This window comes from Rhinolophus sinicus, chromosome 1 (assembly GCF_057876585.1).
Source record: "Rhinolophus sinicus isolate RSI-liver-muscle chromosome 1, RSI-T2T, whole genome shotgun sequence".
NCBI lineage: Eukaryota > Metazoa > Chordata > Mammalia > Chiroptera > Rhinolophidae > Rhinolophus > Rhinolophus sinicus.
The window spans coordinates 30,925,418-30,941,833 of NC_142501.1; positions in this window are offsets into that span (position 1 = coordinate 30,925,418).

Genomic DNA, 16,416 nt, shown 5'->3' on the forward strand with positions numbered 1-16,416 from the left:
CCTGCAAGCTCTTTGTCTTAGTTAGGGTAATGCTAACTAAATTAGCAAAATCTCCAAAAGAAATTACAAGAGTTTTATTCATATATGCTTTGCAAATCAGAAAATGTAGCCCTTGCTGACTTGAAAATACACTCAGAGGTGGGATGGGGAAGAACATGGTTTTTAAAAGGAGGAGGGTTGCTAGGGAAACAAGGTTATAAACTTGCATCATTCATTTTCTGATTGGTGGGGGCAACTGAACTTTCAATGGTAAGAACAATGGGTAATATGTGATTAAGCCTTTATCAATGTCCTACCACAGAACAACGGTTTTTGGTGGAGCAGTTCTAGTACAGGGGGTATTGCTTATCAACTGCCCAGTGGGTATTATTTATCAAACAGTACAATCAACACAGGGGGGCTGATTGCTCTGAAGGTGGTTTTGGAGCCCACCAGGGCAAAATTATGCCTTGTAAATAACTTCTGAGCTCAAGCTACAATAATCCAAATGTCGGGCCGCAAGTTATGATAGTAAAGTTCTTATAAGTCCTCACTAGCTGCTATGACAAATAAACTCCAAAAGTTCAGTGGGTTAATGCAACAGAAATTTATTTCTGGCTCATATACCAGTTCATTGTGGGAGTTCTTAATTGATAGGTGGCTTTCTGGCATGTAGAAATTTTGGAACCCAGCCTCCTTTCATTTTGTGGTTCCACTATTTCCTAAGGCAGAGGTTCCCAAACTTTCTTGGTTCATAGCACCGTTACAGTCTCAATAATACATCCTTGGGGCTGCAGGCCAAAATAAATAATTCATAGTTCCTTTAATTAAGTTGACAGAGCCAAAAACAATTTAATTATAGTAATTTGCTCAGTACTCTGTTTTCCTCAAAAATGTACAGTACAGTAGTCCCCTTTTATCTGCGATTTCACTTTCCATGGTTTCAGTTACCTGTGGTCAACTGTGGCCCAAAAATATCACATGGAAAATTCCAGAAATAAACAATTCTCGTTTTAAATCGTGTGCCATTCCGAGTAGTGTGATAGAATTTCATGACTTCCTGCTCCGTCCTGTCTGGGGCATGAATCATCACTTTGTTCAGCGTTTCCACACTAAGTAGGCTCCCTGTCCGTTAAGTCACCCAGTAGATGTCTTGATTGTCAGATCGACTGTCACAGTATTGCGATACTTTTGTTCAAGTCACCCTTATTTTATTTAATAATGGCCCCAAAGCACTCGAGTAGTGATACTGGCAATTCGACTTTGCCAAACAGAAGCCGTAAAGTGTTTCCTTTAAGTGAAAAGGTGAAAGTTCTCAATTTAATAAGGAAAGAAAAAAAAATCGTATGCTGAGGTTGCTAAGATGTATGGTAGGAACGAATCTTCTGTCGGTGAAATTATGAAGAGTGAAAAAGAACTTTGTGCTAGTTTTGCTGTTGCACCTCCAACTCAAAAGTTACAGCCACAGTGTATGATAAGTGCTTAGTTAGATGGAAAGACATTAAATATGTGGGTGGAAGACACGAACAGAAAACGTGTTCTGATTAATGGCAACATGTTGCACCAGAAAACACTGAGCCTATACAAAGACTTCAACAAGGGATCCCCTGAAACAAGTGACCACATTCACTTAACTTTTATTACAGTATATTGTTATAATTGTTCTATTTTATTATTGGCTATTGTTAATCTCTTACATGTATAGGAAAAAGGATAGTATGTAGAGAGTTTGGTATGATTTGCAGTTTCAAGCATCCCCTGGAGGTCTGAGAAAGTATCCCCTGCAGATAATGGGTGACTATTCTATTCCAAATACCACTTTTTTTTTTCATTATGTTGTTTTCTAACCGACATTACTATTTCCTGTCAATATTTAATATATCCTAGGTACTCCTTGTGAATTCACTGTGGTTTTCAAACTGTATGCAGGAATCATGACCCTACAGCCTTGGAGTCTTCTTTTGCAGCCAGAAGGGGAAAGAGTAGAGGGAAAGCACTCCTGCTTTTCAATCTCTTCTGCTTACACTCCATTGACAAAAACTAAACATACTGTCATACCTATATGCTAAAGAGGCTGGGAAATTCAACCTCCAGCTGGGATGTCACCTCTCAGTGTGGAAACAAGAACACAGTTTTGGTAGAAAGCCAACTGTTTCTGATACTCTTAGCAATCTCTCCATCCAGATTTGGATTCTATTGGGTTCTTTGGCTCATTCTCAGGCCCCTCTGAGCCCTGGGGAGTGGCAGTCGGGACTCAAAGATACTCTGATCTAGTGTGCATCAATTGGTGAGTCTACCCTCAAACTCACCTCCCCAAACACTTCCCTCAGTCATTGCTGCTCCACAACTCAGGTGTGTGTGCGATACATAAATCCTTCTCAAGGCTCGTAAGTTCATGGCTACGTTCTGGAAAGTTTAAACATAATCTCTTCTGCTCTAGTCCTATCTTGAGTTTCTATTACCAAATATTTCCACACTCCACCCCACCCAACAAGTAGGCAACTCATCTCCTAGAGGGAGTCCGGTTCTGGCCCTTGCATGTGTATTCTTATCAGTGCTTCAAACTTTTCACTTGTTTGAATAGGAACTAATTCAACCTTATTATACATCCTTACTCTAAGGTATCGTTCTTGAATATTCTTTATGTCCTTTTATTGCAATCTGTGCCTTTCAGTTTTCTAAGCCAAGCTTTGAATATCTGAAAATATATTTATCTCTCAGATGCATCAAATCTTACATTTTAATGGCTTTGAAAACTATGGTTTCTGTCTACTCAAAAAGCCACAAATGTTACTCTTTGATTTTTCAATATTTTTGTTTTCTCCTCTCTTGATCAATAAGCCTTAGAGTCTTGGAATAAATCTAGCGGTGGAAGATTTAGTAGGTTAAACAAGAACTTCTCAGAAGAAAAAATGAGTATTTTATATATTGAGTATATATTTTATATAATGAGTATATATTTTAGACCACTATCCAACTACTCTTCTGTATATTTACTTCTGTAATTAATTTTCCTTTTATTTTCTATTCTTTTCCTCCATTAGTGTGTTAGGTTGTTTTGGTACTAGTTTAAGCTTACGATTTGCTGCTTAGATAGCAGAATATTGAGTTCAAATTGTTCCTGAACCAAAGAAGGGATGGAAATCCTAGGCTTGGGCTTGATGCCTGTGGAGCTTGTTTTGAGCACTTATAACACAGCTTTGTACTCTTTCTAGCCTCTCTTCCTCTCACTTACCTGCCTTTTATATAAGCTGCCATCCACTATAATTTCCAGACTGCTGGTGTCTTGTAAATTGGGTACACAAAAGAGAGTCTGCTATTGGTCAGTCATTGCAAGGCCATTAGCATGTCTTGGCGTTAGGACTGTGGTGTAAGGGTGAGATGTAAATCAGGAATGGGTTGACTACAGCAGGAGAGATAGAGGTTAAGAGAGATTTCTGTACCAACTGAATACTGATTAGGTGGTTTAATTTAATTTTTTTTCTACGCATGACAAACATGGACTTTTCCCACCCTGTTGATAGGCATCTTCATCCCCATTTTTACCTCCAAAAAGACTGGAAATGGCATTCTGGAATACTTAAAGGGCCAAGAGCATTTCCTGCTTTGTTTAAGGGATGTAATTTTTTGTCTGACAGTTCTTTTTTCATAACTTCTCTAAACTTCTTTTTCTACCTCTCTCCTAAGTTAAGTGGTACATCAGTGTGTAAATGGAGTAGCTGTCACCAACTTCCTCTATTTACTTTTCTTCTCCCACTCTTAATAACTTAGTATCTTCTCTCATTCTACAGACAGAAGTACAAATGCCAAATAAAAACAATTAACAATACACAATTCTTTCTTAGATGTGTTTAACCTTGACTGTAGATGCAAAATATTTCTATTTTAAATGTCCCCACTCTTCTTTTAGTTTATAAGAAAGGATGTAAGCCTGAATGGTACATAACAATGAATAAATAAAAAGTATTTGATAAATATTTGATGAATTTGGCTGCTACTGATATTTTTAAATGAAGACAAAAAAAACAAAAAACAAAAAAAAACAAGACAAATCTTAGGCAGTTAATTATTGGAAAGTGGCTAGAAATTAACATTTAAATATAACCCAGGGTCAAAACTCCAAAAAATTTTACTAGAAAAAGATCCTATTTCAGTCTACTTGAGTAAACTAGATGAGCATCTCCTGGATACAGGGAACTGAGTATAAACTGTGCCTATCAATCTTCCAGACAACTGTAGTCTGAGAAGGAAGTTCTGAAGGAGTGGTGCCAAGAACAATCTGAATGAATACTCTCTCTGTTGAGAAACACACACTGTTTTCTAGCTTTTTCAATTTAAAGACAAGTGATCAGAAACAAGGACCAGAGCAACATGGAGTCTTTGAAAAATATTGCAGGTTGAGGAAAAAGGGACATCATCATGAAATCTAGATTTCCAAAAACTACCAAGTTGGGGAACCAATAGGAAATTATTAAGAATGTTTTTGCATCTTCTATAGGATACAAGAAAACAAAGTTTCTATTTACTAACAGAAGAAATTTTATAAAGAAAAACAGGTTGAAAAGAAAATGCATGAGATGAATAGGGAAAAGGATAGAATAAAAAAGGGTTGATAGAAAACTAAAAATTTAATAGTAGAATTGACATTTCCATTGGAAGTTAATTGTTAAGAGCAGAAATCAACACTTGAAGATGGAGCCAGTCATTTGAAGGACGAATTGTTGATGAGGCCCTCTAAGAAATAGAGGGAGAAGATAAAAAAGAAAAGGGAGGTAAAGGTGAGAGACACAAAAGACTTTACAATTCAACCTAAGAATGACATGTGTTGCTGAACATGAAATTGAACTAATTACAATGGAAGTACTGATCAACGACCCCAAAATAGGCACCAATTTAAATATATAACCCCTACTTTTAAAATACATAGATAGGCCTTTATCTTGCTCAGATAAACTTTTTAAGGATACCGTGTGTTTAGCTCCGTAAAGTCCTGCTTTGTCTGATGGTTCTGAAAATTTTCCATCTTTACATCTCACCCCATGTCACCCACTAAAGAAAAAAAGGTATTCCTTTTTACAATAAAAGCTTATTTTTATATACAAAAAAAAAGAAGTACTGATCAAAACACTATCTACATTTATACAATGGAATATTACTCAGCCATAAAGAAGAAATGAAATCTTACCATTTGCAACGATATGGATGCACCTTATGCTAAGTGACATAAGTCAGACAGAGAAAGACAAATAAATATCATATGATCTCACTTATATGTGGAATCTAAAGAATAGAATAAATGAGCAAACTAGTCAGAAAATAAAAACAAAAACAAAAAATCACTATCCAGAAAACTTTCCCAAGCTCAATAAACAAACCTGAGTGTTTCCCTGGAAATGATATGATGGTAGGTGCACATCACCTATGTGGTGGTTTGGGCAAAAATGTTGACCCGGAATCAAATAATGAGGATAAAACCTGGTAGGGCCAGCCTCATGGGCACGTGGCATGTCCAGTCAAATACGCTCCATCCTTAGATGAGACCCATGGTCTGTTTTCACTGTTTGAAATTCTTACTAATTTCTGAACAAAGGGTCCTGCATTTTAGTTTTGCTCCGGGCCTCACAAATTATGTAGCCATTCCTGAATCTGGTAAATCCAGATTGTGGGACATTCTATAAGACAACTGGCCTATATTATTTTTTTAAATGTCAGTTGCTTAATAGAAAGACTTCTCCCCAAAGCACACACACACACCCCTGAAAAAAAAAAGAAGGATATACTTTAAGTTAAAGGCAATTACAGAGACATGACAACCCAAAACAGTGTGTAATCTTTAATTGGATCCTGAATGGGGCATGTGGGTATGGAGATATACACAAACAATATTTTATTAGGAGAACATTTGGAGAAATGTAAATAAATACGAACTGTATGTTAGACAGTATTATATATTTTTAGAATTTGTTAGGTGTGAAAATAGTATTGTGAATATGTAAAAGCATGTATTCTAGTTTTTAGGGGCATACATACTATGAAGTGTCATGAAGTCTGCAACTTACTTTCAAATGGCTTGGTAAAAATAAATGCATATATGAACAGAAGTATGTGGATGAAAAAAGGGGTTCTGTGGAAGTAACCTCACAGGGTGATCTGATCATAAATTCCTAACTGGACAAGTCATGGTGGGTAGTCACACCCCAGACATATAACTTCTTTAGTGAAAGTTTTATCTTTGCCTTAAGTAAACCTAGTCCATTGTTTCTGTGCATCCAGCCTAACACAATTTTGAAATGCTCCCTTTCAGACCCCTGAAGAGAGCACATAATCTTTTTGTGTTTTTAATTTTTATTAAATTTATTGGGGTGACATTTGTTTATAATCCCATCCCCTCGTTGCTTTCTCCCACCTTGGCATAATCTTCCTTAATTTCCCTCTTTAATTTCAAATGCATAAAAGAAGTTGAAAAACTGTTATTCTCTGGAGCATTTGAGATTTTGCTCTGCAGCATATGTAGTCAGTTTGGCTCAAATAAACTCATAAAAATTCTCTACATGTTTGGACGTTTCTTACATAGACAAGTAAAATAAAGGTGGCAAAAAAAAACCCCGTAAGAATCCTTTAAACAAGCTGTTGTTTTTTTTTGTTTGTTTGTTTTTTAATGTAAAGGTGCGGTTTTTAATAATTGTATTTTCATTGGCTTCCTAGCTAGCTGGCTTTTTACACCTCCTGAATCTCCCTTTCTGTGCTGCCACCAATACCTAAAACTCTGGGAACCTCTTCCCTTTCCTCTCTCAGCAGCCAGCACATTCCTTCTCTTAGGCACAGATATTCTCAAGCTTAGATTCATCAGTTCACTGGCCTGGAGGCGAAAACCTTTAACCTTTTAGGTTTATCAAAGCCTTCTCTCAACAAAGTTGGATCTCTCCATAGAGGTAATTGCATACCAGTTATTAAGAAAATGGTAGGTACTGAACTGAGACAAATGCAAAACAACAAAACAAACAAACAGAAAATAAAAACAAAAGAATCCCTCACTGTGGAAAGTATTTTCTATTAATACTTTCTGCAAAGCGTTAAAAATCAGATTGACTTTGCCAATGGAGAATCATCTACAGACTTTTTGAGGGAAAAGGTTGTGACCATGACATTTTACACTGAGTTAATTTTAGTTCATGTGTTAAGGTAACACATTTTCAAGGATTATTTCAGAAGATATTACTTCTGTGAATCATTTTTGAAAGAATTACTTTGATGTACTTTAACTGACTGACAAGTCAAAGTTAAGGCCTGAAGCATAGGGAAATCATAATGTAAAGATTTAGAGGGGAATCTTTCACTCAATTTAGTAAATTGAGGACTTCAGATTCGAGAATCAAGTTGGTTCTTCATTCTTAGGTGCAACCTAAGGGGTAGCTTGCCCAACCTCTCGGAGCTTCCATTTGCAGGAATGTGTTTCTTTCTGCTTCCTCTTCTTGCCTGGTGGCACCAGGTGCATTTCTCAAGCTGCATTCTTTACAGCACAGTGCAGATTGATTCCTTACTGTGGTTGACGACCATTTAAAGCACTTGTAGGTGCTTTTGTGTTCAGCATTTGCAAGCAAGTAACTTGTTTGAAACATGGTGTCAACAAAAATTACATAACAGAAGCAAAGTGGCATAAAAACCATAATGGCAATTGTCATTGCCACATACATTGAGCAATGATTTTTCTACATCCTGGCAACTCTTGAATAACGAGCCATGTTTTTAAAATGTGGCTACAAAAAGCAAATGACTCAGGGGCAATCAATCTATCAATACTCATGAAGCTCATTCTCTTATTGTTCTTCTAGGGATTGATCTTATTAACTAGGCTTTGGCTGAGCTGAACAAGAATTCGTGTTTGGATGTGTCTGATGAATGCATGAGTCCACATGTATCTACCTGTCTGAGTTGGTTTCTACTGAGAAAGGAAACTAGAGAAGTAGGTCTGTGTGTGGGAACTTGGAGGGAAGCAGAGTGGATGGGGAGAAAGAAGAAGGGATGTAGAGAAAAGCATGGTGTCTCTTCCATAAATTGCCTTCCTTGTTACCTTGCTTTGGGCTCTTGGAGGAGAATGGGGATTCAGGCAGAGGCAGAAGAAGCAGATTTCAAGGAAGAGTATGAGACTTGGGGCCATTAGAGCATTGTTCTGATGCCAGATAACAGTTCACATTATGGAGTGGGGAAGAGAGCATACTTTCCAGTTCAGCATGGCTTCCAGTATGTAAAACAACAGGGAGGGCCAAACTGCATTGACAACACTAAGATAAAATGAATATGTGTGGTAAAATCCCACCATAATGCCATGAGTAGAGTCCAAAAACTATACAGTTTAATATAAGGGACACACTTGTGCAAGATTAATGAAATAAAAATGGTGGCTGGGTGAAGGATGGGAATTAATTGCCAATTGTATTATAACAAATTTATTTTACTGCATGCCTGTTTATAGATACATTGTTATATATCCAAATGGATGCAATTTTTAAATAGGGGTGGGGGAGGGGAAGTAGACTAAGCAAAGGAAAGAATTATGTGAGCATATTATAATGGATATCTCTGTGTTGTAGGATTTGGAGTGATATTTTCCCCACATGTCAGTATTTTCCAAAATTTTTTATGACAAGAATATAGTAGTTTTCTCATCTAAAATTTTTATTTTAAAATATCCATAGGATATTTCATTTTATATAAACAAAATAAAAATATTTGAAGGTGTCTTGACTGAACCAATCCTCTTCATAGACTATAACCAGAACCTGTTGTACACTTATGTTTCAAAGTGTACAACAATCAATTAAAAACAAGGACTTTTAAATTGGCTGTTGTACACTTTGAAACATAAAGTGAATTTCAGATCAAACTTTTTCACTTTGGATAATGGTTTGCTTTGAAAAGGACTGAAGTGGCATCATTGAGTTGCTGGAGCTTCAACAGGACCACTTTGCCTCACAGTGGACCTACTGAGGCCACTCCTAATGTTACTGAACTAGGGGTTCATTTTGCCTGCATGTATCAAGGCCAATAGAGATACAGACAGGAGTTTGTAGCACAGCAAGTAAGGGTTTATTTTTTTTTTAAATCGCACCAAGTGCAGAGACACAGGTAAGCTAGTTCTCGGACCTGGTTCCCCCGTGGCATGGAGGTTACGTATTCTACAAGACAAAATCACAAGACACCGTGGGTTAAAGGTTTGGGGTCGTGTTGGGAACTGATTGGTCAGAGGTGAAGTATGGGTAATGAATCATTTCTTTGGGTCTTGAGGACAGCTCTGAAGTCTTTTCTGGAGTCCCTCTGTCTGGTCTCATGGGAAAGTAGCCAGGGGGTCTTTCCACCTTGGGGCTCAGGAACTGAAACATAACTTAGGTCAAGATGTTATCTTTAGCCTGCCTGAGGTCTGGACCATGTGACCATTAATCAGGTCTGGGGTTACTGTCCTCTGCAGCCTCGGGGGTTGCTGATTATCCAGGGGAAAGGCAAGTCTCTGAGGGGTAGATATAAAGAGAAAGAGATATGATTTCTAGAGCTAGGATTTAAAAATAAATTTAATAAAAGTCATAAGGACCCTCAGTTTCACTAATAGCATCACAATTACCAGTTTAACCCCACTGACAAAATCCCTGGATGAATCCAGCCATCTGTTTAGTCTGTGCCTCCACTCCACTAGCTGAGTCCTAAAGGAGAAAACCAGTCAGCAGAAAAGATTGGTGCCATTTAGCGTTCATAAGTCTCAACCTCAGATGGGTCCTCAGCTCCACCTAGCCATGCTATTCTATTTCTTTTTATCAGTTTGCTGTCTCCCTTCCACAAAGACTACTTCAATTCTCTTCATATTTCTCTTTTCTGAGCAGACGGCCCCACCTCTTACTACAGAGAGAAAGTAGAAGGCTTAATGTAGGAATTCCCTCATCTTGCCTCTAGCAGCTTTACACGAGTACCTGCATTTTCACCCATGAGCTCTTTGTTCCAGCCTATTTCAATAAAAGAGGGATTCTTCCTCTTAGCATCTTTCCACCTTCTCTTCCTTTCCCTTTTTTACTCCTAATTCAACCTAATACTATCAAGTGTTTATTCTTTTTTCTCTATCTTTGACTGTCTTTTTCCTTTTGCAAAACATGTAAACCTGCTGCAATCTATCATTAAAAACAAAACTCTTTATCTTATTTTCCCTTCGAATAATAGACAATTTTCTCTCCTTTGTAGCTTAATTTTTTAAATCATAGGATTTTGTGAGGCTGAATAAAGAAAACCCTCACAGATGTAGGGGCACATGGTCACTGAGAAGAGGGAGAGCTCGAAGAAAACGGGGACAGCTGCAGATCACCCCAGTGTACCTGGGTTTTGGGGCTACCTTTAATCTGAGGGTGTGTGTGCCATAAGTGACACATATGATAGATAATATGCTTGCCTGTGGCTGGGTGAACTAGGCAATAAAAACAATATAGCATAAGTGTGGGTCTAGAATCAGTTTCTTTACTTGAAAGTTTGAAATAATAATAGTTACTTTTCAGCATTGTTTTGAAGATTGAATGAGCTAATGGGTATAGAACTGGTTATCATGGTACAAACTCAATAAATGTTACCTATTATTATTTTCATAGTTGTAATTATGTTGTCGGATGGGCAGGTTTGTACAACCAAATATGAAAGCATATATATTCAATATGGAAATAAATCTAAGGTAATATAGCTGTCTTTGACCTACAAGTTTAACTAGTGCTTTAGACCTTCATTCATTATTTGTTCATTCATAACATGTGTAAAAGGAACTTTGCTAGGCATTAGGGTACAAAGAAGAATAAGATAAAATCTCTGCTCTTGATGATTTCACAACAATAGGGTAGTCAAAGCATAAGCATGTAATTATAATACAATATGGTAAGTGATGGATAAACACAGGGTATTTTGGAAATTCAAAAAAGTAAGAACATAGTTTGGGGTGAGGTGCATCAAAGAAGTCTTCCTGGTTGAGGTGAAACTGGAGCTGATTCTTAAAGTGAGTAGGTGTTAGCAGAGGAAAGAAAGAAGGCAGGTGGAGAAATGATTTTAAAGTTGCCTTGTCCACAAAGTTCAACCCAAGGGCAGTGGAATTCCATGCTTTATTTAATTAAAAAAATTATACTACTAAAAAGTTATTTGAAATTCATTGACCTTTTGAGTGATATGTAAGGAACAAGGTGTGACATGACAATACAAGGATAAGGCAAAACTTCATTGGCAGTGAATACAGCAGGAATTGCTGTGGGCAGAGTGACACAATGTATTTTAAGGAAACTGGAGTCCAGGTAAGGCTACTACCAATGATGAAATTGCTTAGGAGATGTCCTTGTGGTCCTCAGCTTTGATGGTACAGGAAGTTGATTGTCAGCTAATAAGAGATGACCAGTCTCTCAGGAACTGCTTCTCACTGTTGTGTTTATTTGAAAGCTGAGATCTGGAAGCCGGCAGTTCCTAATGAGAATACATTAGGAAGAGGCACAAATAGTACATGCTGAGGCAGCATCATAAACTGAGGTCATATTAAGATATCAGGGGAAAGAAATAGGCATTAGAACATGCACCTGCCACAGAATTAGTGCAATCTAGGCTGTGAAAATGGGGGAATCTCTGAACATTTGAGAACTAGATAAATTATGTTAACATAAATTCACAGTATCATGCATATTGTCCATTCATGAAAAATAATTGTGTGTATATGCATAGAAAAAGGTATGGAAGCTTATATAAACTATTATAAGTGGTTTTCCCTATATGAAAAAAGAACATCGAGATTCACCCCATACGGATCTCAGCAGAGCGGGCAGCCAGCCGGTTCCTGCACTGGCCGCTGGTAGGCGCCCTCCCCCCACCCCCCACCCCACACACAGGGGCAGGAAGCTGCCTTACAGCATGAACCGCGAGTTACCCTAGATGTGCCTTCTAAAAATGAAACTCAAAGCTGTCTGGTTTCTGATCCAGAAAATACAACTTGGGCTGATGTCGAAGCTATAATAAGTTTCTTTTGATCCGAACACTATTCAAATAATATGCCCGAATGAGGAAAATAAAGAGGTGTCGGTCAACAGTCAAGGAAAGTACGGACAAGCCCTTAAGATGGCAGTTAAGCAGGGAGACCAACTGCAGGTGAAAGCCTATGAAGGCTACTGTGCTGTTGATGAAGCCTCACCCCCAGTAGGAGAAAAACAACCAGTTGCCAAGGCAGGGAAGAAGCCACTTGCACATTATTCTTTGCTTGTGAGTCTTGGGATCAGACTTAAAGACCCCAGAGGAGCCTGCAGCACAGCAGTTTCCACTTGCTCCACGTGACTCAGGCCAGCCTCAGGACAAGCCCCCAGGCAGGTTCACAAGCTACCTGGAGACATTCAGAGAGAAAGTGGTTCAAGAAACGGCTGAGAAGCTTGAACAGAAATCACATGAGAAGTTTGTCCTCCAGAACCCACTAAGTAGTGTGAGATATTTTGCTGATCTTATAGAAAAGAAAAAAAAAAACAAAAACAACAACAACTCTTCTATTAAAGGGAAAAATAAAATTTTATGTATTTATTTTTAAAAGATTTTTATTAAAAATATAGTTAGCATACAATATTATATTAGTTTCAGGTGTACGCCATAGTTATTCAACATTTATATACCTAAAGAAGTGATCACCATGATAAGTCCAGCCACCACCTGACACCGTACCACGCTATCACAGTATTATTGACTATATTCCCTGTGCTGTACATTACATCCCCATGACTTACTTATTTTATACCTGGAAATTTGGACCACTCATTGCCCTTCACCTTTTCCTCCCCTTTTAAAAATTTTCAGTTACAGTTAACATTCAATGTTATTTTATATTAATTTCAGGTGTACAGCATAGTGGTTAGACATTTATATAATGTAAGAAGTGATCCCCCTGACTAATCTAGTACCCACCTGGCACTATACATAGCTATTACCGTATTATTGACTATATTCCCAACGCTGTACTTTACATCCCCATGACTATTTTGTAACTACCAATTTGTGCTTTCTAATCCCTTCACCTTTTTCATCCAGTTCCACCAGCCAAACATCTTAGCGTGGGCTTTGACATCTTTCATCTCTGTGTCTGATGGATATACTTTCAAAATATACCCAGAATCTGACTACTTCTCATCCCCAGTGCTGCCCAGAGGCTGAGGCACTACAGCTCTCATTTGGACTAAGAGCATCTCTATGGTCATGTTTCTACATTCAAAATAGTACACTCAAATTAGTCAAAGAGATTATTAAGAACTGTGTGAGCACGGTATAGGAAAATACACCGGGGTTAGTAACAGCAGAGACTCTCTTATCACCCCTAGACCTGAAGGAGTGACTGGGGCTAGCTGTGTGGAGAGGGTACAGAAGCTGTGATCTTGGCACCCCAAACTCACTCACCTCTAGGACTGGCTACATAATTTTGGGATCCAGTGTAAAATGAAAATGCAGGGATCATTGTTAAAAATCATTAAGGAGTTTAAGACAGTGACAACGGAACATTAAGCCAAGTATAAGTCCCTTCTATGGGACCTTGTGTACCAATACAGGTCACACACCCATGTATCCGGCCCTGCTCTCCTCCCCCCTTCCAAGCTGAAGCTCTCTGTTTGCCTAACTCAGCTGGTAACCAGAACTCAAAGGAGCCTATTTTCTGAAGGCCAGATTCCTGGGGACACAGAGCAGAGTACAGGAGGGTGCAGATTGGATCTGAGGAGCAGAAAGAAAATATCCAGCCCAGATAAAAATAGAAGATGTTTATCTCTATAAACTTCTGTATCTAGTGTCAGAAGAATGAAGGAGGTATAAGGCAAATGTCTTTCCTGCAAGAAACTTTCAGACTAGTCAATGATGGCAATGTATAGATATATCTCCGATATGACTAAAGAATAAGTATAAATACCAAATGAGCGGTATTGACAGGAGAGAGTAAATAATAACCCCAAGGTTTCAGTTGCATCATTAGTTTTGGGGTCTAGCCAACCTGTGTCCCAATACAGGCCCTGAATTTCAGTAGTCATGAAATGTTAGGCAAACTGCTCATTTATATGGCTACAAAGTCTGTAAAGCAAGGATAATAGTTACTGCAGAGATGGTTGTGGATTACGTTAAAGGGTATCCCTAGGACTCAGTGTTTAATGAACATAGGAAAATAGAAGAAAGCTGGAGTCACAGAGAGAAATGCACGGGTTGAGAAAAGGTTTCTAGTTCTGTGGGATCTCCAAAAAAGGGGAGATGGTTATCCAATGTCTGAGAACTCTCCTGGTTAGGAAGTTCTCCCTTACAACAGCATAGATGGCTACTTCTGCTGAGTACAGCCATTTTTCAGAGAATGCTATTGAATTTCCCTTCTGGGCTTGACGGAAAGAATGGAGACTTTGCAGTCAGGCAGACCTGGTTTCAAATCTTGTCTCCACCAATAAGTAGAGGCAAGTAGCTTTAAGTTCTCTGAGCCATAGTTTTCTCAGTTACAAAATGCAGTATCGTTCTGAGAATTTATGAGTTATTGTTGATAAAGTGCCAAAGAGGTGCTCAAATTTCCATCTGATCTGCCACTCTTACTAGCTGAGCTGGACTTAGGAATCTCAGTTTGTTTGGCCCTTCTCTAAAGCCAAAGCAGTTCCTATCTCCAGTAGCCAGGGCTCTGTGGATTTTGCTCTTGTCCCCTGGGCCTTCCTGGTCACAGTAGTCCAGAGCAAAGAGTAAAGAAGAGGAAGAAAGGACCAAGGAGTCTCATTCACTTCTCCCACTGAGACTCTCTAGTTCTTCACTGGCTTTCACCCAGATCTGTGTCTACGCTTCCCTGCCATGGAAATGAATAAAAGGGATGAAAAAGGGAAGTCTGTGCCTCCCTTTTGAGATGATATGAGTTGGGCAGAATGTATCTGCAGTCGGTTGAATGATGGCCGCCCAAAGAGATATGTCTATGTCCTGTGAATGTGGCCTTATGTGGCAAAAGAATCTTTGCAGATGCAATGATATGAAAGCTCCTCAGAGATTATTCTGGATTGCCTGGCTGGGCCTTAAATTCAACGACACGTGTCCCTATAAGAGATACTCAGAGGATAGTGCAGGGACAGAAAACTTTTCCCTTCTTCCCTTGCAGGTTCTATGGCTGGCCTAATAATTAAATTGACACAAGACAGATTAACAGGGAAAAAAAACAAATTTAGTTTCATACATACAAGTGTCTCATAAAAATTTGAGACTCAAACACAGTCAGGCAATTGAGTCTTATATACCATCCTGAGCTAAGGAAAGGGACAGGGGTCTGTCCCTTTAAGGGGGAGGAAGACAATGCACCAGAAGAAGAAAAGAGCAAATATTTGGTACACATGTTTGCCATCTCATGCAGGTAAGTGTTTCTGGTATAAAAAGTTTTCTCTGGTAATAGCTCTCTTCCTGGTATAGGCCCCCAATCTAAATTCCTTTAGGCAGTTAAGGGAGAGGTAAAAAACTTTTCCTGAGTCTGCTGGGTCTTAGTTGCCTTCAACTCAAAATAACCCTCATTCCAGGAAAGGAGAGGAGAAGGCCATGTATGCGTAAAGATGGAGGCAGAGATTGGAGTCATGAGGTCCACCATGACTGGAAGCTGGAAGAGATAAGGAAAGACTGACTGTCCCTTAGAGACTTCCGAGGGAGCACGACCCTGCCAACACCTTGATTTCAGACTTCTGTCCTCTAGAACTGAGAGAATACATTTCTTTCTTTTTTTAAGCCACCAGGTTTGTGGTTATTTGCTACAAGCAGCCCGTAATGTAAGCCCTGACATTAGTTTTTTCTTTTTTGTAACACAAGTGCCCAACTTAAGCTGTATTGTTGAGGTGCTCACTTCAGAGTAGAGGTATCCAGTCCACAGTGGCTGTAGGTATGGTAGCACAGGACCTGATAAAGAGCCAGGCCCCAGACCGGTTGGAGATATACGTACATGCATCTTTGTTTTAGAGAGTTTGCTGATTTTGATAACTGACCATCTGGGCCACTTGTTTTTTCTCTTCTTGTGCTTTAAATTCCTGCTCTGATATTTTAAATTCACCAATAGAGTGAGTCGGTAAAATCATAGGCCCCCATCCTTGACCCCAATAAAAGCAGAACCCCAGGCCCAAGCTCACAGCATGTGTGAGCGCTCTCTCTCTCTCTCTCTCTCTCTCTCTCTCTCTCTCTCTCTCTCTCTCTCTTTTCCTCTCTCTCGCCTCCTTGGCCCCCCTTCCCATTATCTTGCTGACCACAGGTGTGCCATGTAATTTCCAGGACCCATAAGTAATTATGGAGGTTCGGAATGAGTCATCCTAAGACATGCCTCTGTGGTATGCAGATTGTTTTGAGCTAAAGGCAATGTTAGCCTCAGGCTCAAGAGAAACTTCTGCCCCTCCCTTAACTACCTAGAGGAACTTGAATTAGGGGCCTTGC